Source organism: Rhagoletis zephyria, unplaced genomic scaffold, assembly GCF_001687245.7.
Source record: "Rhagoletis zephyria isolate East Lansing unplaced genomic scaffold, Rhagoletis_zephyria_1.1 Rzeph_scaffold_00265, whole genome shotgun sequence".
NCBI classification, from domain to species: Eukaryota; Metazoa; Arthropoda; class Insecta; order Diptera; family Tephritidae; genus Rhagoletis; species Rhagoletis zephyria.
The window spans coordinates 104851-126240 of NW_016157349.1; the positions used below are offsets into that span (position 1 = coordinate 104851).

At 32.8% G+C, this 21390-nt stretch overlaps 1 protein-coding gene across 3 annotated transcripts in view; it reads left to right on the forward strand.

Annotated features, from left to right (window-relative positions):
- The window catches only part of LOC108358513 (uncharacterized), a 273182-nt gene that overhangs the window by 85120 nt on the left and 166672 nt on the right, over window positions 1-21390 (forward strand). The gene's annotated exons all lie outside the window — the stretch shown is intronic.

Here is a 21390-nt window from a genome sequence, read left to right on the forward strand (position 1 = left end):
AATAAGTGTGTATAAAAACTTTACATACATTCCTACATATTATTTCGATTTAATCCTAAGCGAAAAAATATAAATTTTACAAGATTTTTTTTTTATTTCTCCCTTAATTTATTCGGATTTAGGAGGACAACAGTCATATTAAATGCCAGCTTTTTATTAGGACTATGTACATGTTCCCCTACGCCCTATAAAAAGTTTGCATTTTGCGTACGAAAGTTCATGATTCCACTTTATTCGGAATTAATTTTATTAATTTTAATAAAACTGTACAATTCACTTCCATTATACCTAACGTTCGTTTTCGGTCAAAAAACAGTATATGGTATGGTACAAATAATACCAGGTATTCCTTTATTGTACACCCCCGAGACAAAATGATATGTCTAACAAAAGCCATTTATTCATGTAAATCAAAATTCCTCACTTTGTCCAAAAATTAAAAAAAAGACAAAAGAGATGCACAACAACAATATTCTAGCTTCACGTGTCTAAAAAGCACCGCCGATCTTTGATTAATTTTTTATTTTTTTTTGCTGACGACCACGCATTTTCTTCCATACAAAGTTACTATGTTCGACAGTTTGTTTTGTATTGAAGAAAATAATAACAGAGTCGGCAAAAAATAACCAAAAATCAACGCGAATTCTTAGCCTATTGAAACTTGCACGTTAATAAGCTACAAAACTGCATACTTGGAATTTGTCTAAAAATTATGAATACAAAGTTCGTTGCAGAACTTTTTTTAATTTTCCTACACAGTTTGCAATGTGGATTTATATCTTGTTTTTTTTTTTACATAGTAGTATAAATGTGCATTTTTAAAACGTGTACCCGCGAACACTGTGTATTAAAAAATTTAGACATCAAAAAGAAAGTATAAATGCAGTATTTTGGAAAAACCCGCAGTATCCATTTTTGGAATCCAAAAAAAGTATTAAACTGCGAAAGAAAGTATAGATACGAGCGTTAATTATACCATAAAAATTTATGTATGAAGCATAATTAATTCAAAACATGAATCAAAATCTGCTGGGCAACACTCAGTTTTACGATTTAACAAGAGGGCTATTTATCAAAGACATTTAAAAAAGAAAGAGTACGGATAATTTAAGTGTTTTCGAAAAAAATTCAATTTTAAGGGCCAGTTTTTCAGTGAACGGTTAGATTCGACTGTGTTTAAACTTAGTTCAAATGCGCGCACTATTTGGTTTAAAATTTAAACTAAGATTAGCCAATCAAATGTCACCCAGCGGTGAAATAGGAACGCAGTTTACGTGATCTAAGTTTAAACTGACACTAAAAGCTTACGTCTGTCAAGTTTTCGAGATTGGAAAAGTTAACTAGGCATTAATTGTTGAATTTTTGTTGCAAATTTGTTGTAAAAAGAAAAAAAAATTGTAGCCTTCGTTTCTTAAGAAAAATGGTATGTTTTGCTAATTTGACACCATACACCTACTCGATAGAATTCAGATATCCAATATGTTATTATGCCATTAATTGTAGCTTTGACTTGTAAATTTGTAGCTTTTTAAAGTTTAGTATGAAGTGCTAACTTGACACTGTGCCTCATTGTCGATAGAATTGAGATATTGAAAATGTCATTACGGAATTAATTGTAGCATTTTTGTTGTTGTATGTAGTTCTACCTTGGCACCATACACCTAATCGAGAGAATTGAGATATCCAATATGTTATTAGACCATTAATTGTAGCTTTTTTGTTGAAAATTTGTTGTTGAAAGAAATTTTTTTTTATCTTTTTTGTTGTAAATTTGTTGCGAAATAAAAAATTTGTAGCTTTCGCTTTTCTGCATAAAATCGAGCTGAGCATTTTTCGAACAAAATTTGGTATGTAGTGCTAACTTGCCACCATTGTCGATAGAAGTGAACCATTGAAGATATTACAACGGAATAATTTGTAGCTTTTTTTTTTGTAAATTTGTTTTGGAAATAAGAAATTTATAGCTTTAGTATTTCTGGAAAAAATAGAGTTGACCGTTTTTCGAAAAAAATTAGTATGTAGTGCTAACTTGATACCTTGTTGATAGAATTAAGATATCCAATATGCTACAACGGCATTAACTGTAGCTTTTGTTGTAAATTTGTTGTGGAAAGAAACAAATTTTAGCTTTCGTTTTTTAAGAAACAATCGAGTTGACCGTTTTTCGAACAAAATTTAATATGTACCAGAGAAAAGCAAGGAGCTACTTGAATTTGGAGTTCGTTTATACTGAACTATGATTTATACACGAGCAGCGTAAAGCGTACGAGCCGCAACTTGCTTGATAAATTTTATACCGAGTCAACGCAGTAACAGTTTTGTTTGTTTGAATCGTATACTTGTACAATTTCAAACGCACCGAATCGTTGCATGTACATTTAGACACTCGTTCTGTATAAACGACTTGTTGGATTCATTGGAGAGTTATATGTTCTTCCGTTTTTATTGTAAGATACTGACGTGCGCAAATTATGTCGAATACTATTGAAAATATTTCTGAGAAACTCAAAAGCGGCGCTTTAAGAAAATCGAAAGAAAAGGTCGTAGTGAAGTTTGGTTGTTTTTTGTGAAAAAGAAGATGATATTGGATGCACTAATAACGAATTTGTATGTGCCGTGAATGCGACGCTATTGTGCGGCATAGCGGAACACTAACTGCTAACTGACGCCGTCACAAATGCTTCATAAGGAAAACTAAAGCCATTCCCCTCGTACAAGTACGACAAGAACAAAAAAGGGTAAACACAATAAAAAGTGCTATGTAAGCTTTTTGTACATAAGTTTTTTTGCATAGATTTCTTGCAAACGTGTGTAAATTGGACGATAGCAGGACCTTTTGCAACTTTAAATGGTTAAAGTATGTAGCGCGAGACCTTATTAAAATCGGGCACAAGTTTGTAGAGCACTTAGATGTTGACGATTTGATTCCTCGTCCAACAACAATCTCCGGGAATATAACTCGGACTGCAACAGAGCAAACTTCAAAGTGTTGTAAATACTGGACATGCTTCCATTACTCTACCTACTCAGGTGTACATGGCGTATGAGTAACACTTTTCTGCAAAAAATCCTTGCGATTTCTTGATTGATTTTCTTCATTGCTAGCTTAATTTTTTTCTAAAGGAACAGGCTTTAACACATTTCTTTTGTATGAAATTATAAAAAAATACAAATAGAGTTGGTAACCTTCGTTGTTATTTCTATGTAAAAGCTATTTCTGTCCTCTTTCACTTTATACCTAATTTGGATAAGCGGTATATATATTATCAGGAAATGACTTCCATTTCGGACAAGTTTGACTGTTAAAAAATAACTTATTTTCGGTCCCAGCATTTTCCGACTCTTCACCAGACCTCCACTTTACTCATTATTCAATTTTAAGTACATATACGCAGTATGTTTCATTTATTATCCTTATTATAATAAAAAATGCAATTATTAAGGAATAAAATAACATGCTGATATTCCATTATACTGAAAAGTGTGCGCTTGGAATATATTTTAACTACATGTATGTACATTTCTATAAAAAATTAGCGAAAAATAAAATATTTAAAAAATAGTTGCCCGTATTGTAAAAAATTCGCTGTACCTAAACTTTATTGACTGCCTGTATCTACATATACATATATGTACAAATGTGTTAACTTAAACGAGCTCTTCTGCATCCTATACTTGCTTTTAAAAAGGAAAAATTACATTACATACATGCTTACGTACCAGGGTTGTTGCGAATATTCGCATTCGCATTCGCAACCGCGGAAATTCCGCATAAATTTTAACATTCGCATTCGCTTTCGCACTAATCAATGCGGAGCTTTTGCGAATGCGAATATTGTGCAAGTGCACTGATAAAACGTATATCTGGCAAACAAAAAATTTTAGCCAACATTTTTTTGCCTGTGGAGATGCTACGTTAAGATGTCCCCTACGTCGACCTTCTTTCGTAATTTAAAGTCAAAGAGTATGATAATAGTAGGTATTTCCAGCGGAAATGTTCAACGAATGGCTATAAAGAGAGTCGGCTATTTGCGCGTTAAAAGATTACCTTTAGTTAGGTAAGATTTATGTAACTATCGAATATTATTTGTCAAAGGTCTGTTGAAAAAACTGGATTCATCGCTAGTTTTTTTCTACTTTTTCTTATAAAACTAACTAAAAATCTTAATTTTGGATTTTTTGATTAATTATGATGCATTTTCTCGAATCATAAGTCCCCACATCGTTTTAGGCAATACAAAAATTTAGTTAGTTGTGGTTTTTTACATTCCAGCGTCAATGTGAAATAGTATTAACGATACATATGTATGTTGAAAATTTGCGTTCATTCGCCTCAAAAAAAAATATATCAAAACACACTGAGCGCATGGAATGGAGTAACAAAACGGATTTGATGGCTTATGGTACCGACAGCTGTGAGTAATTAATTGTGACTGCCTGCAACTAGGAAAAGCCGGGTTCATCTAACTAATAAAAAAAAACTAATTACAAGGTATTCATTACAGGAGAACCTTTCCAAGAAGTCACCCGGGAACTAAGCAAATCTGAGACCTTCATCGTCCGTGATTCCATAATTCAAATTATTACAAAAAACGCGGTACCTTTTTAACAAAATAACAAGATTTTAAATTAATTCTGCTGGCAGCAACGACTTTCAGAATAGTCTTCGAAATTTTCATTCCTAGAAAATAACAATTTATTTGCCATATTCACCTATTCACAACCTCGCTATAAGCGCACATTTTTCAAACCAGTCACAGAAGACAGGATTAGAAATGAATTACAAAAACTAAAATCGAAAAACGCTGATGACGTAACAGGTTCTCCAAATTCTGAAACAACCAAAAGAATCGGTGCTCCGAATTGGGAACATAACGGTGTTTAAACAACGATCTCGCCATGATGCTAGATTGTGAAGATGAAAGTCAGGAGGATACGTCCGACATTTGCAGCCCCGATGCAATTCCCAAAAAGGAATTGTTGCACCGCAATAAAAAAACAAATATAACTGAAAGTTCTCTCAACTGGTGCAGCGTCAATCGAAAAGAAATTACAATTTTGTGAAGTTTGCGCTGGTGGCACAGGTTTGATTTACGACCCGTTAGGAAACAGGCTGTAATCCGAAAAGGCAGCAAAATTACTCTTTCTTAAATACAATGTTCAAATTTTTTAATTTAAGTACTAAATAAAAAAATATTAAAAATTAATAACTTCAATTTTTTATTTACCTAAATCCCCTAATGTACTCACCAAATTTATTTCTTTAAAATATTTGACATCCGCATTCGCATCCGCGGATGTCTAAAATTCCACATTCGCAACATCCCGGTCAAATTTATTTATCTGTAAAGAAAGGTTTTAATAAATCCTTGGATTTCAAAGTTATAGGCATTCGAATGTGCACTGGCTACGTTACACTATTTGGAAGTTTAATGATGGGTTGTGTCAGAAAGTTTGAAATTCCTGCGAAACGGGTGAGCGAATATTCCTAGCTTTTCAGTATGTCATCTACAATGAATGCAGGTGGTCATCTTCTTACCCAATTGTTGTAAATTTTAAGTTTTTGACAATTTTTGCTCATAAAATTTGGGCACTGGCAACGTTACACAAAACACATGCCACGTTACACGTACGGTTCGCTTGGGAAAGGTTTAACCAAACGGCTTCGATCACCCATTTTTCCTCGCATTCTTATTCTGTCATCATAAACAACTGTTTGAGCTAAAATTGGGATCTTCTATTGCAGGATTAAAAAAAAAACTTGATTAAAATTTTTGACCGGAAAATCTTCGTATTATCGTCGCAAATAATATTTATTTAACTTTACTACAAAAACCACTTATGTTTAATGACTTAAAATATGCAAAAGCTCATCTAAAGTACCATGGTGTGTGTTTTCTTTTTAATCCTTTCTTAATCAGTGTTTTTTTCCAATGCCATCCAAGACAATTTCAAATCAGATACGGTGGTTTCCACAACTTTGTTTACCTTAGATAAAAAAAATGTTAATGCATTTAAAGGGCGAACACACCAAAACTGCGACACTTATAAATTACTACCAGAAACAAACTAGCAGGCTTTGAAATTATTATTTTTTGTATTATATAACTTGGAAGTTTAGATGTTATTAAAATGTTAAAATATTAGTTATTATTTGCTCCATATGCAAATGATCGGTATTTTCATCCGTTCAGAACTTAATCAGCCAAAATAAATCAAGATAAGCTTATATTTATATACTTTTCCTTGTTGTAGTATCGACAACTGTTTTAGGTTCATGAAAAATCCTTCGACAAAAGGAGCAGAATATTAAACACAAAATACTTGGACATGATTAGAATTAGTGTCAGAAGCAGCTGACAGATATAGTGAATACCAATAATCACCATTATGTACAATATTTTAAAGAAAGAAAAATCGGGCTGGTTTACTTTCCTGTGGAATCGACCATATACAGCTTGAAACGAGTTGTACGCGCATCGAACGAGTCGTACGTACTTTTCTGCTAAATGTTCAACTCATTGTCATGTACATTTTTTTCGAACCAAACCTTGGTTGAGTATATTTTAATCAAGCTTTCCTAATGAACAGCTTTTCATGAAACATATAATTGGTTGGCTTGTATAGCCTTACTGGAGTGCAACTCATTCCTATGAGTTGCCTTGCAACATGTTGGCTCGAAACTCGAAATTGTTACTCGAAGCAGATCACTGATATGCACCTAGTGCTAACTTGACCCCTACCCCATTGTCGATAGAATTGAGATATTGAAAATATTACAATGGAATTAATTCTAGGTTTTTTATTGTAAATTTGTTGTGGAAAGAAAAAATTTGTAGCTTTGGGTTTTTAACCTTTGTGTCAATACGACATACCTGGTTATGTTTTGTGGTTTTCAAAGCACATATCGTGACCAAAAAAATTGAATTGTTTTTTCATTAAATTGTGTGGGAGTTGTAATTCGATGAAATCCATCGTATCAATGAAAAACTGAATTTTGAATTTTTTATTAGTTACGACTTTTTTAGTTTCAGCGACGATGTTTGTTACGTCTTTTTGCGTTTCAGGTGACGATATATATATATTTTCCTATTACTTTACAAGAACTCAACCTCCAGGTATCTGAATGCATATTAAACAGCTATAAATTGCAACAAAAAGACTATTTGTTGCTGTTATAAGGGCGTGGCAAGTGAATTTTAAATATCCAACCTATACACAACACGTACATACCAGGGTATGTACATTCATGGTTGGTTGGTTGTAGTGCTTCAAAGGATCTTACTATGATATGATTAGCGCGTTTTGCGGTATTAATACCATCTTGATACCCTGATGAATTTGTCGATATCATCTATAGTAGATCCTGATATATCTGCTAGTTTTTTTGTATGTGTCTTCCGAGTACTTTATGTCAGGGACCTGGACTTGTATAACTTTTATAATAAAAGTCGCTAGAAAAAAGTTATTTTTGAACTTTTATTTTATTTGAAATAAAATACTCAACGCAGACTTTTATTTTTTCAGTCCAGTTAATCTTGGCGAAATATTTTTTAAGGCCGAAATAATAGCCCTTTCCTAATAATAAACAAACCGTTTATCCAAATTAAACAAATTTGGTATCAAATGAAAGATGGCTAAAATTGCTCTCAAACTGAAATACTAACGAGGAATGCCACCTATTAAAAGCTATTTCAATTAAAAATGTTATTTAATTAACATAGCTGAAAACTTGGGTCAGGTTTATGCATTTCTTTTGTATTAAATTATAAAAAAAAGATAAATTACCACCTATTACCACCTTCGTTTGGATTACAGTAAAACCCGCTTAAGTACCTCAAGAAAAATGTCCGCTTTTTGAGGTACTTAGACCGGTTGGGTACTTAAAAGAACCCGCTTAAGTACCTCGATGCGGGTACTTAAGCGAACATAATTATTGATGTAGTTAATCTTCTTGTTAACTTACGTAAATAATTCCCTGAATAAAACATGAACATTTAATGAAGTGTACGCAGCATCATTTAAACACATAAATAAAACTTTATAAAAAAATCTATAAAGCGATGTTATGTCATTCTTAAAATAATTCAATTCTTTAAAGTCATTGATTATAAATATTTATAGATACAGTGTAGGACGTATCTATCATTTCGGACTAAATTCAAAATGATGTTGTTTTACCACTTATGCTTATTTATTAATTTTTAAGATTTTTCAATTAAAACACAAATCATTAAACCTAAGCTTAAAATTTTTTAGGACACTGAAAAGAAACTACCAAATTTTCATCAAAATTTCAAACTTTTTTCTCAGAAGTGTTTATAGACCATTAAATTTTAGTGTAATAATGTGCAAGTTTCAATAGGCTAAAAATTAGCGTTGATCTTTTTCTAGAATTTTCGGCGAACGTGTTGCGGGAGCACTTAAAAGCAGTGTACGAAAATAAACAATATTGTACGTTACTATTTCGTTTCGTTTATTACTTCAACAGTTCGGTACAATACGAAAACAAAACGGCTGAGTTCACTTTGCGATAGTACACTACAGTAGTTTAGTACTTAAAAGAGGGCTTTTCTTCAGATTACATTAAAATATTCACGATGCCCAAAAATGTTGGTTACTTAAGCGGGTTAGGTACTTAAGCGGGGAGGTACTTAACAACTTGCCTGTATTCATACAATGCATTTTGTTAATGCCCCACGTCCACAGGTTCTTTGCTCTAATATGCTGAAGAACGTCACACACAATTGTACACAAAAATGAGTCACGTGTGACTCATGAACTTATTTCAACACGCTCTCGTGAGTCACATATGACTCATTGGACAGGGAAGTTGTTAAGCGGGTTTCACTTTCAATAATAAATATACAATAAACATGAATAACATTAACATACATATAAGTGTTTCAATAAACATTGCAAATCATAATTACATTGCACAATAACAATCACGTACATAAACTCACAGTTAATATATCAATTAAGTCACATTTCACAATAATTTTTCTCTTCAGCACAACATCATTTAGCTACTGATTTTACATTTTGCGTCATTTGTTTTGTTTTCAGAATTATTTATATCTGCCTCTCATTACTGCTGCGTAGGCGTTGTTAGTGTTGTCTACGTCTTCCTTAAAGTTCATCACGTTATCCAGCTGTTGTATGCGACGGCTTTTTAGCGTCATTCTCCTCCTTTCTACTCTTTCAATATCAAAAATCTTCGTGTTGTCAAAGTCAGTTGTGTGTTCGTTTTTAGTTAAGTGTTGAGCCAGCGCTGTTGTCATCTTCTTGTTTCGCGCATCCGTTTTATGTTCGTTTATTCGTACGCCTAGTGCTCTTTTCGTTGTGCCTACGTAGCATTTGTTGCAGTTTTCATTTCCATTGCCATTGCATTTAATTCCATAAACTACATTACTTTGCTGCTCCTTCTCAATCTTGTCTTTCGTTTTTGTGAATATTCTATTTAGCATATTATGGGGCTTGTGAGCATATATTATTTTGTCATTTCTTATTATTTTTCGTAGTGTTTGGTTGTTTATTAGTCCTGGTATGTGTTTAATTCCGATATATTTTTTGTTTGTGCTTTCTGGGTGAACTCTGGTGTTTTGATTTTTCGGTGAATCTTGTTTACTGTCCTCTATTAGATTGTCAATAAGGCCATTAGGGTACGGAATGGATTTGGAATACCAGTTAAACAATATGTTGTTGTTTTTCTGTGCAATTCTACGTCCAGGAATGCTATTGTGTTATTGTTTTCTTTCTCCGATATAAATTTAATTTTGTTGTGTTGTGCATTTAGAGTTGTTAATATGTCCTCCGCGTCCTATGTTTTGATGATAGCAAACATATCATCTACATATTTGTTTATGTATATGATATTTATGTCGTTTTGTTTCAATTCGGCTATGCTGTCGCCTAATATTTTGTCCATGACGATATCTGCTTTGATCGGGGATAATGGGTTACCCATAGGCATACCATAACTTTGTTGATAGAAAGTGTTGTTGCATTTAAAATCATTGTTTTCCTGTAAGCAAAAATCTAGTACCATCTGAATTGTTTTTTCGTCATGTTGGTGTAATTTTCCAACTTGTCCCATTTTTCCATGATCGTCCGAATAGCCAAATAAATCGGAATATTTGTAAATATTTGTCGGAGACACAGCCGCTAAACTTAAACGTAGAATACGTGATATTATTAAGATCACATCCAAGTTTAAAACGGTACACGAAATATTCGTTTTGATTGTTTTGAATTGAGTTTAATAAATCAATATGAATTGCAAAATATTAATACTTCTCTAGCAGTAGAGAAGCAGATCCACATTAACTTCAATCATATGTACCATCAGCTTGCGTTTGACATTATGATACCTACATATTTCCTGTGCCTGATGAATTAAGTTAAGCTTTATTTATTAAATACGTGACAACGCTCCTAAATACAGTTCATAAATAAAGCTTTTTTAAACCCATAAACAATTAAAATAATTTGAGTTTACCTTTTTAAACAGGTTGCAACCCTATTTAATATTATTAATATTTAAACTAAGGATATTTTACCACCTTCGTTTCACGTCATGTTTTGATATTTCATTTAATTAAATTCTAATTTTAAAACAGGTGGCAACCCCATTCAAAATATTTTAAAACCAAACCTTGTTAAACTTTTTTCGACTGACACACATATTGCGATACATATTTAAATTGTATATACAATTCCCTTAATTCAAGTTGAATTTAATTTCTAAAACATATGGTAACACTCTTAAATAAAATTAAGAAACAAAAAACATTTTTAACGAATGTCAATTTATACCCATACTTTAATAATTCATTTGACTTATTAAATAATTTGAGTTTAACTTTTTACACAGGTGGTAACACTCTTTAATGTTATAAATGCTGAAACTAAATTTTTCTTAATACTCCTTTATTTGACGCCAATATTTCATATAATTTAATTTAATTCGACTTTTAGAACAGATGGCGATCCTGTTCAAATTATTTTTAAACCAAAACCTCGTAAAACCTTTTTCGTCTGACACTTGTATTGTGATACATATTTAAATTATCCAATCCTCTTCATCCAATTTGGATTTAATTATAAAATCAGGTGGCAATACTCCTACATGCAGTTTGAAAATAAAGTTTCTTCAAAGCAATTTTGATTTATATTCACATTGAAGTAATTTATTTAACCTATTGCATATATGAATCTAACATTGTAACAAGGTGGCAACCCTCTGCAAAATATTTTCAAACCACAACCTCTTACGTCGGACATCCATATCAGGATAAACATTTCAAGTTTCTGCCTTTATTTAATCCTGACTTGCTTTTTGAAACAGGTGGCAACCCTCCTACATATAATTAAGAAATAAAGCCTTTTCAAAACCATTTCGATCGATACTCATAGCGTAATAATTGATTTAACTTAAAAATAATTTGAATTTAATTTTTTATCAGGTGGTAAATCGTTTTGAAAAATAAGAAGTTTTTGCACATCCAAAGGCCAAGGCCTTTAATTTGATACCTCATTTTGTAAAATCGAACAAACGGCACGGATCTGATATGACGAAAAAATTTTCGCGTATGATGCATTCATATGTTCATAAATACATACATACATACATAGATTATCTACTAAAAGAAAAACATACCCACAAACTTAAATCAAAATATGTACGTATGAATGTACATACGCTGTGATTAGGTTATAAATATTGCACCATCGGTTACTCAAAAGCCGAAATATCTACACACATACTTTTTGTTTCCTTCTCTCATTTCAAGCGCACGCACGTGTTTGCAATTTGATGACGAAGTGATTTTGTATGGAACATCATTTATGCCCGTATATTTGAATAAAATAAACATGCTTAGAAGATATCAGCCAATACATCTGTAGGTTTGAGGCTTTGAAAACGAGTGAGTTTTATTCAGAAAATTTTCTTTTACAATAGTTGATATTTCAATGTTCATTACGACCCATGGTGAAATAATAATAAGGTGTTGTCACTTAGGGGGTGGTTGTTGTAATTTTGGCAATTTCGGCATACCAGCGTTACAGTAATGCCTACTCTATTCATTCCAATTTCATTTCTGGGCAAAATGGATCAAAAAATGGAGCAGACAATTTTGTGTAAAAAGTATGCGTAGGTATCACTTACTACGTTTATTCGCACGTATTATTTCCAAATAACAATTTGCAAAATGGTAAAAAAAAATCACACAAATAAGTATTGATTAGTGGTACTATTTGCAAATAAGCGCAAGACGCCGCCATTCTTAGGTTTATTTTCTTTTTCGATGGTCATCTTTTGCCTTTTAATAATCAAAACGTGGCCATTTTTAATTTTATTTTCATTTTCGATGGCGTTTTATTATCAGGCAATATTAAAAAAGAAATTTTCACCATCGAATTGCAAATAGCTTACGTATAAACGTAGTTTCTTTGTTTCGCTTTTGCTTTGACTGTTCGTTTCAAATTCATTGGAAAATTTAAGCAATAATTTCCAATAATTGTGATTTTGTAAGTAAATTTTTGGTAAAATATATACTGTATATATTAGAGTGGCCTTATTTGGTCGATTTTCAAAAACCGAAAGTTTTTGCACGAAAAAACATGAGGTTGGCAAGGAAATTAAATATGAAATTTGTTTTTTCCGGATCCGGAAATTCCGAGTGGTTGAAATTGAAATTATTATTTTAAATTTTCACCTTTTACGACCATGAAACCCAATTTTTTATTCCTGAACTGTTTTTTATTGAAAACTGAATACATTTACCTTTTTAAAGCGCTCAAAAAGTCTGAAATTGATTGAAAAACCATGGTACACGATAATATTAAAGCTGAGAAAAATATGAAATCATCATTTATATCAATATATCATTTAATGTCTAATAATAATAATATTTAATATCATTTTAAATAAAGCATAAGTAGAATTTTTCTAATATACAGGGTGTCCCAGAAGTAATATTTATTTCACCATGATTACGATCCATGAATCAATAATTAAAGGTTTGCTCATTAGTGACATTCGAGTTTTGACACTCCCTTAGCTCCCTTACGAAAGCTTTGAACACACACACGAACCCACACACGAACCCACACACAGTGCCTTGCTAAGGGAGCCGACTTTGTCAAGAGGGAACGAGAAAACTGTTTTTTTGAGCAAACCTTTTATTATTGAATCATGATTACGATCTATATATTTTAAAGTACCAAGGTTGTTCATTTGTAAGGACATAACGTTTTTAATATAAGTTACAACACCTCCCCTCAAATGAATATCTCTAGTTAAAACAGTAAGAAGAAATTAACGGAAATTAAAGATTAAGATTTCTGTAAAGCTTTCATTTCAATGCAATATTTATGTTTTGGATATGATATAGCTTTCGTTAAAATATCTGCGGGCATTTGACTAGTTTCTTTATAATCAATTTGTATATCTCCTCTTTCGATTGCTTCTCTTATGAAGTGGTAACGGAGATCAATATGTTTTGTTCTATTGTGAAAAATAGGATTTCTACAAAGTCTTCCAGCACTTTGATTGTCGTTGAAAATTGTTGTTGGCCCTTGTGAATCAAGTATTTCATCAAGAAAACGTCTGAGGTAAATAGCTTCCTTAGCAGATTCAGATATAGCCATATACTCAGCCTCAGTACTTGACATAGCTACTGTCCGTTGTTTTCGGGACTCCCAGCTAATAGCTGTACTACCATAACTAAATATGAATCCTTCTATCGTCTATGCTGGCACCCCAATCGGCATATGCGTATCCTGTAGGATTCTTACCATTCTCCTTAAATAATAAACCTAGATTTTGAGTGCCTTTAAGGTAACGTAAAACTCGTTTTGCTGCTATCCAATGTTTAATTCCGAAATACATATGTGTTAAATTGATTAAGTACACTTACGGTGTGTGCAATATCAGGACGAGTAGATACTGCTAAATACAGTAGACATCCGATTAGATTTTGAAAGGGTAATTTTTCATTTCTTTTTTCTCGTCCTCATTTTTCGGGCACATATCTTTGGAGAGCTTTTCGTCTGCATTCATAGGAGTGATAACTGCTTTACAGTCATTCATATTAAACCGATTTAATATACCTTTAATATACTTTTCTTGAGTCATTGAGATTTCATTCTAAGAAAAATTTTATTTGAATTCGATTCCTAAACAAAAATTTAAAACGTCCAAGTCTTTCATTTCAAATAACTTCGCCAATTCTGATTTTAATTGAGTTAGCTCCTCCAAACTGTTTGCGGCTAGTATTAGGTCATCAACGTAAATTATTACGATTAATAAAGTATTTTCTTTCTTTCTTATGTAAACACATGCATCTGTTTTCAATGGTCTAAGATGAAGTTCTTTGAACTTCTCATCTAACTTTCGATACCATTGTCTTCCAGACTGTTTCAGTCCATATGGTGCATTTTTAATTCTACAAATTTTATTTCCTGAGTACATCCTCCACTCTCTTCCATTTAAAATTTCAGGTAACTCTTCCGGAATTTCCATTAGAATCTCTTCATCAATGTCACCATTTAGATATGCTGATACGAAATCTAACTGATGTACATGTAGCCGCATTTCAACTGTTAGTGCCATCAACAACCGAATGGAAGAACCTATCCTAACTACAGGAGAAAACATTTCGTTATAATCAATACCTGGTATTTGCGTAAACCCTTTAGCAACCAGACGAGCTTTACGACGTTCAACCGTTCCATCAGCGTTAAATTTAGTGCGCAGAACCCATTTTGGCTTTATAGTTTTCTTCCCTTTTGGTCGATCAGTAATATTCCAAGCTCCATTCTTTTGGAGCGCATCGTATTCTTTCCGCATAGCTTGTTTCCATTCATAGACATCATTACCAGCAATCGCTTCTTTAACCGTCAAATTTCTTTCAATTTTCTTGGCCTTCCTCTTTTTCCAGTTACCACTTTCTTTGGTCTTCCAGGTCCTCTTTTTAAACTTTCCGGGGTTTTGAATTCTTCTTCGGACTCGCTACTTTCACCGCGTTCAGAATTTTCGTGTACTTTGCCTTCACTGAATACTTCACATTCTTCTCGTGGCTTGCTACTCCGATCAAGTACAGCATCGTGTACGCCACCTTCACTGATTACTTCATTTCTTTCACAATTCTTCTTGTTCTCAAAAGTTATTTCTATAGACGTATCCTTCCAATACTCATCATCAATAAAATCTGTATAATTTTCTTCCTCAATGAAATTATTATCGAATATAACATCACGGCATCGAAAAATTTTCTTTAATTCTGGACACCACAACCTGCAAGCTTTAGACTGTGTGGAATAACCAATGAACACAAATCTCCGTGATTTCGGCTCAAATTTACCTTTGTTTCCCGTCTTGTCTAACATATAAGCAGTAATACTAAACTTTTGGAAGTAACTCACTACCGGAGAACGCCCCGTCCACAATTTAAACGGTACTTCACCATTCAAACTTCGAGACGGACAACTATTATGATTCGCCGTTAAAATTGCTTCTGCCCAGAAACCTGATAATCTCGACTGTATCAACATACATCTTGCCATTTCCACAAGAGGTCGGTTCTTCCTTTCAGCGACACCATGTTGTTGTGGCGTGTATTCCACTGAAAATTCATGTCCTACCCTCTTCCTTCAGAAAATTTTCTAACGTTTTACATTTGTATTCGGTTCCGTTGTCTGAGCGTAAATATTTAATTTTTCTTCCTTTCTGTTTTTCTACTAAATTGTTGTATTCCCTAAGTTTTTTTTTTTTTTGTTTTGTCATCAACGAAAGTGAGAAAGTAACGTGAACCGCCAAAGCAATTTATTCGCATAGTAATGTCTGTACTTTTGGAAATTGATTCTCGAAATGGAGTTTGGGCCTGTTTTCCTCTTATACATGTTTCGCATCTTTGAACTTCACCTTCAGTTTCAATATTTACCCCATTTCCTTTCTTTTGATTAATAATGTCTTGAAGTCCTTGAAGTTCAGGTGTCTGAAACGTTCGTGCCAATCTTGCAATGTATTCGCGACTGATTCAGCAATTCTGCTTTCCTCATCCGCTTCGCTAACGAAATATAAATCCCTCTCTTTGCGTGCAACGATTAAAACCTCGTCAGCTTCTGGACGTTTGACAACTGCTCCATGTTTCGTAAAGATGACTTAAAACCCGTGGTCAGTGATTTTCCCCACAGATAAAAGATTCGATCGAAGATCTGGAACATGTAGAGCTCCGTCTAGTTTCAACCTCGTGCCTTCTTTTGGTTGTAGTTTTACTGTCCCACTCCCTGCTATTTTCGTCGAGTTATTATTAGCCAAATTCAAAATTCTTGCTCTCGGTGATTCCATTTCCGTAAATTTAGAATTCTGTGCACACATATCCGACGATGCACCAGAATCTAAACCCCAGATGTTTTCTTCCGTTCCAGCTTGCATAGCTACTTCCACTGTTCTGCTTGATTCAACTTGCTTTTATACTTGCTGCTTATTTATATTTCCCTTATGACGTGATCTGCACTCAATTGCCTTATGCCCAATTTTTCCGCATGCATGGTATGCATACTTAAAACGTTCTTGCTTCGTGTTTCCAGCTTTTGCTGACTTGTTTACACTTGTTTACAAACAATGCTCCAGGAACTGATTCATTCCCAGACCGTTTCCTAGCTTGGTATTCTTCTAATAACTTGATATTAAGTACCTATATTTCTGGAAGCTTTTCCTGGATTTCTATTGCAATGCGAAACGTTTCATACTCGTCTGGTATAAATACTATACAGGAGAAGACCTTCAATAATTTGCACGCCCATTTCTTAAAGACGGTAAACAATTTCAGAAAAGGAATGCAAATGATCTCTTACGTCATCCCCATTGTTCATCTTCGACAGGATTAAGGACTCCAAAAGCATTGCTTTTTTAGCTGGTCCCTTGGATTGGTATACAGCATGCAGCTTGACCCATATGTCTCTTGATGTAAATAGCACAATTTTTAATCTGCCTCAATTCTGGTGGTGAAATGTTAGAATGAGGTCTGATCGCGCTCTAGCATCCATGGTTCCCCATTCGGTAATGAGATATGCAGGTCCTGTCGGCTTTATACATTCTCCACAAACATATTTCCAGGTATCATTCCTGATGAGAAGCGCATCCACTTGGATTTTCCATGTATCGAAGTTTTCCTTTGTGAGTGGTTCAATCTTGATGCTAGCGTGACTCATTTCTTTAAATATGTTTTCCAACAAAAAAATCTTCTTGGCAGAAAAAGGAAATATATATTTTTTAAATTAACTTCTTTATATTTCAAGCCAATGCTGCACAGTGGTTCGGATCGCAAATCTAGTTGGACGAATGATGGATCTTTACACCACTTCTTACCTAGGGGATTTTTGGGTCGCTGATTACGAATCTGAAGTCACTTATCAAAAATTCAAAATGGCGGATCCAATATGGCGGACGAAAATAAAAAAAATCGGTAGATTTCTATGTAGCTGGGTTTTCTGGGTTGCTGATTACGAATCTAAAGTCATTTACTTAATTTACTTTATTTCCTTCGGAACGAGCATTTTCAACAGATATTTCTTTCAATTTACTAATCACATAATCACTGACACCTTGTTATCTCTTAGAAGTTTCAGCAACACTTCTCCAAATGTCAAACAACTCACTTCTTAAGATTTTCTTTACCATGACTAAAATTTAAGATCACAGCAAGAAACACAAATAATTTTCAGAAAAAAATTTATAACAGCGCTTAAAGATTTGCATGCCTGTTATATAATTTTGTAATTTCAGAAAGCAGAAAATTCGCGAGTTACTATTTTTTTTTTAACTCTTACATAACCAAAGTTTTTATAACTCCAAGTATTTTTCTATATATATAGCGGAATAAGTGTAATTTTTTGTTTATAAAGTCAATTTGCAATTATGCAAATATCTGTGAGTGCAATCATTTAAGTTAAATTTCAGCTTTTAAAATAGAGTTCTCAAATAGGCGGCGTTGACTTACCTTTTTTTGTTTGTTTTCCTATGTTAATGCTTTAATAAATGCAATTTCTATTTGAATGTATTGTCAGGAATGTATTCCAAGTACCATTAAGTATTTTAAAAACAAAAAAATTTTGACTTTCGTCCAGTTAGATCTGCTATCCGAACCACTGTTTGCAGGCCATAACCTGTAGGTTTGTAGGTACAATAGTTGATATTTCAATGTTCATTACGATCTATATATTTTTAAGTACCAAGGTTGTTCATTTGTACATAACATTTTTAATATAAGTTACAACAACATCCCATATACCAAACGAAAGAAAAAAACTTGAATTTTTGATTAAGGAAAACAAGAACAAGATCATTCGAGCGGTTTTCGAGAATTTTGTTAATAAAAAAAATCTGCTAATTTTTTCAACAATTTTTTGCCTTAGAATGCTCGATATTTGTTGAATTTATATAAAATTTGTCCACGATAATATTTCTACTGTTCCAAAGAACCTATATCACGAAAATGAATGTTATATCTGCAAATCATAAGTTGCTAGAGCACTTTAAAGGCTCAAAATTGGCCCCAAAATAAGCCAATATTTACCGTTGTTTCTAGGACAGACACCGAAGCGGTTACTTACTTTGGAATTTTGTCTTTGTAACGCTATACCTTTCTTTGAAATCGCTTCACTAGTTCTCGTGCAATAAGCGTTTTCGTGAAGCTCTAAAAATTATAACTACAACATTTGAGCATAACCTCCATATCGAAACGTAAGACGTATTCTACGTCAAAACTACGTGTAGATACCCGGGTATGTTTCGTGTAGGGAAGACGTTTGGAAATTGACACAAAGGTTAAGAAAAAATTGTATGTAGTGATAACTTGACTCCGTACACCTAGTCGATAGAATTGAGATATCCATGCTATGCCATTAAATGTAGCTTTTTTGTTGTAAAAAATGTAGCTTTCGTTTTTTTTAAAGAAAAAATCGAGTAGACCTTTTTTGGAACTAAATTTGGTATGTACACTGAGGGAAATTGTGCATAGTAGAAATGAATACTTTATATTTCATTTTCGTTTAAAAATGTTCGTATTTAAAAATAATATTTTCATTCAAAAATTTAGCACGCACGTATTTGAATGTTCACATCTGAGTATGTACACTGCCGGAACAAAGTATTGGCACAGCAAATTTTTCACAATTAATGCAACAATTTTTAATCTAATATTTTTCCGACAATAAAAAATATAAAAAAAGTATAAAAAAATTTGGTTCATTTACAACAAAAAAACATAAAAAATAATTCCCAGACTTTGTGAAAAACTCGCGAAAATTCAGCAATTTTTCATGCAAATTTTCAACTTTTTAATCAGATTTTTAAAAATTTGCTTTGAATATGCAGTTTTGCAGCCCATTAAATTCTAGTAAAAAAATGCAAGTTCGGAGTTAGTCAAAAATCGCATTGATTTTTGAATTTTCTTTTTGTTGAAGGTGTTTTGAATTTTTTCCATATAAAGTATTTTCGGAAAAATTTTTTTGTATGGAAGAGACAGCGTGAAAAAAATTGCTAAAAATCAGCGGTAATTCCTCGCTACTTTATTTAATAAAATTTGCATATTTAAAAAAAAAAATCTAAAAAATCTGCACTAAGTTAAGGTATTAAATTTTTATGTTTTTATTGCAGGGACCGAAAATAATAGTTATTTTCAAAATTTCAATTCAAAAAGTCAGTCGGAAAGAATTGGTATTTTTAACATTTGTATATAGCAATGTGATGCTTGTTAGCCAAGGAATGTTAATCCTATATGATTTTTTTTTTACTTTTTTCAAAAAAGTCAGCAATTAACCGTTATTTTTTGACTGATATTTTTTCAGTCAAAGGTAAAAGTTAAAACTTGACTTTTATTTTTTCGGTCAAATATAAAAGTCAAAATTTGACTTTTATTATTCGGTCAATTATAAAAGTTGAAACTTGACTTTTATTTTTTTTGGTCAATTATAAAATTTAAATCTGACTTTTATTGTTTCGGTCAAAATAGCAATTTACATATTCACAATACAATAACGATGGCTGAGTGGAAGATCGACCTATCTCGGCAGCCACTTCAAAAACGCTCTATCAGAATTTGATTGAACACGGCCCTATTTCAGAATTTTATTGAAAAACACCCTAACTCAGAATTCGGTTGAATAACGCCCTATCTCAGAATTCGGTTAAAAAACTCCCTATCTCAAACGAAAATACATTGAAAATAAGCTGAGATAGGGCGATTTTGAATCGGCAGCTGAGATAGGGCGTTCTTCAACTAAATTCCGAGATAGGGCGTTTTTCAATCGAACTCTGAAGTAGGGCGTTCTTGAAAAGTTTTCTGAGATAGAGCGTTGTTCAAAAATTTTCTGAGATAGGGCGTTTTCGAACTGGCTGCCGAGATAGGTCGATCTTCCATCGATATGTTTTAAATAAAAATTGGACAACCTTTCAATTTCAGTTTTCTATCTTCTGTAAATATATTGATTTTCTTTAATTTAAGCTTTAAGTTATTCACCTCTTTAGAGGAATAATTCTGCTCCGACAAATTATATCACAAATCGCTAAGAATAAGCTTAGTACTGAGAACGCGTGTTCTACACTGACTTGTGTCGCTGGCACTTGATGTATAATACATGCCAGATCTCTTAGTCGGGGATATATAAATTTCTTGCTCTCCCAGTAATCCATAAGGTCCGTATTAACATCAATGTGCTTCTCCTTATAGATGCCTATTTCCATAAATGCTTTTCGAACGTAATCTTCGGAAAAAGTAAAAGTCAAGTTAAAACTTTTATATTTGACTAAAAAAAGTCAAATTTTAACTTTTATTTTTGACCGAAAAAATAAGTCATATTTTAACTTTTATATTTGACCGAAAAATTAAAGTCAACTGTTAACTTTTATTTTTGACCGAAAAAATAAAAGTCAATTTGTAACTATTATTTTTTACTGAAAACATATCGGTGGAAAAATAACGATTATTTTTTGACTGTTTTGAAAAAAAAAAGCATAACCGTTACGGTCCCTGTTTTATTGTGGAATTAGCCACATTTTTATACAAAATTGGCGGAAAAATATTAGAATAAAAATTGTTTCGTATATTGTGAAAAATTTGCTGTGCCAATACTTTGTTCCGGCAGTGTATATGTAAGTGTACATACCCTGTAGTTCTTCTAGAGTTTTGCTGGTGACTGGTATTGGTGTTTCCATACGTTACCGATTGTTAGGCAATTCGCTCGCGACAGGTTATGCGACATCCGAATTGAAAATATCACATACTAGCGATTTTGTGCATTACTGGTCGTTAGGCAATGCGCTTGCGATTAGTAATCGCCACTTTTGCACCAGGTAATCGCTAGCGAAAGGACAAACCA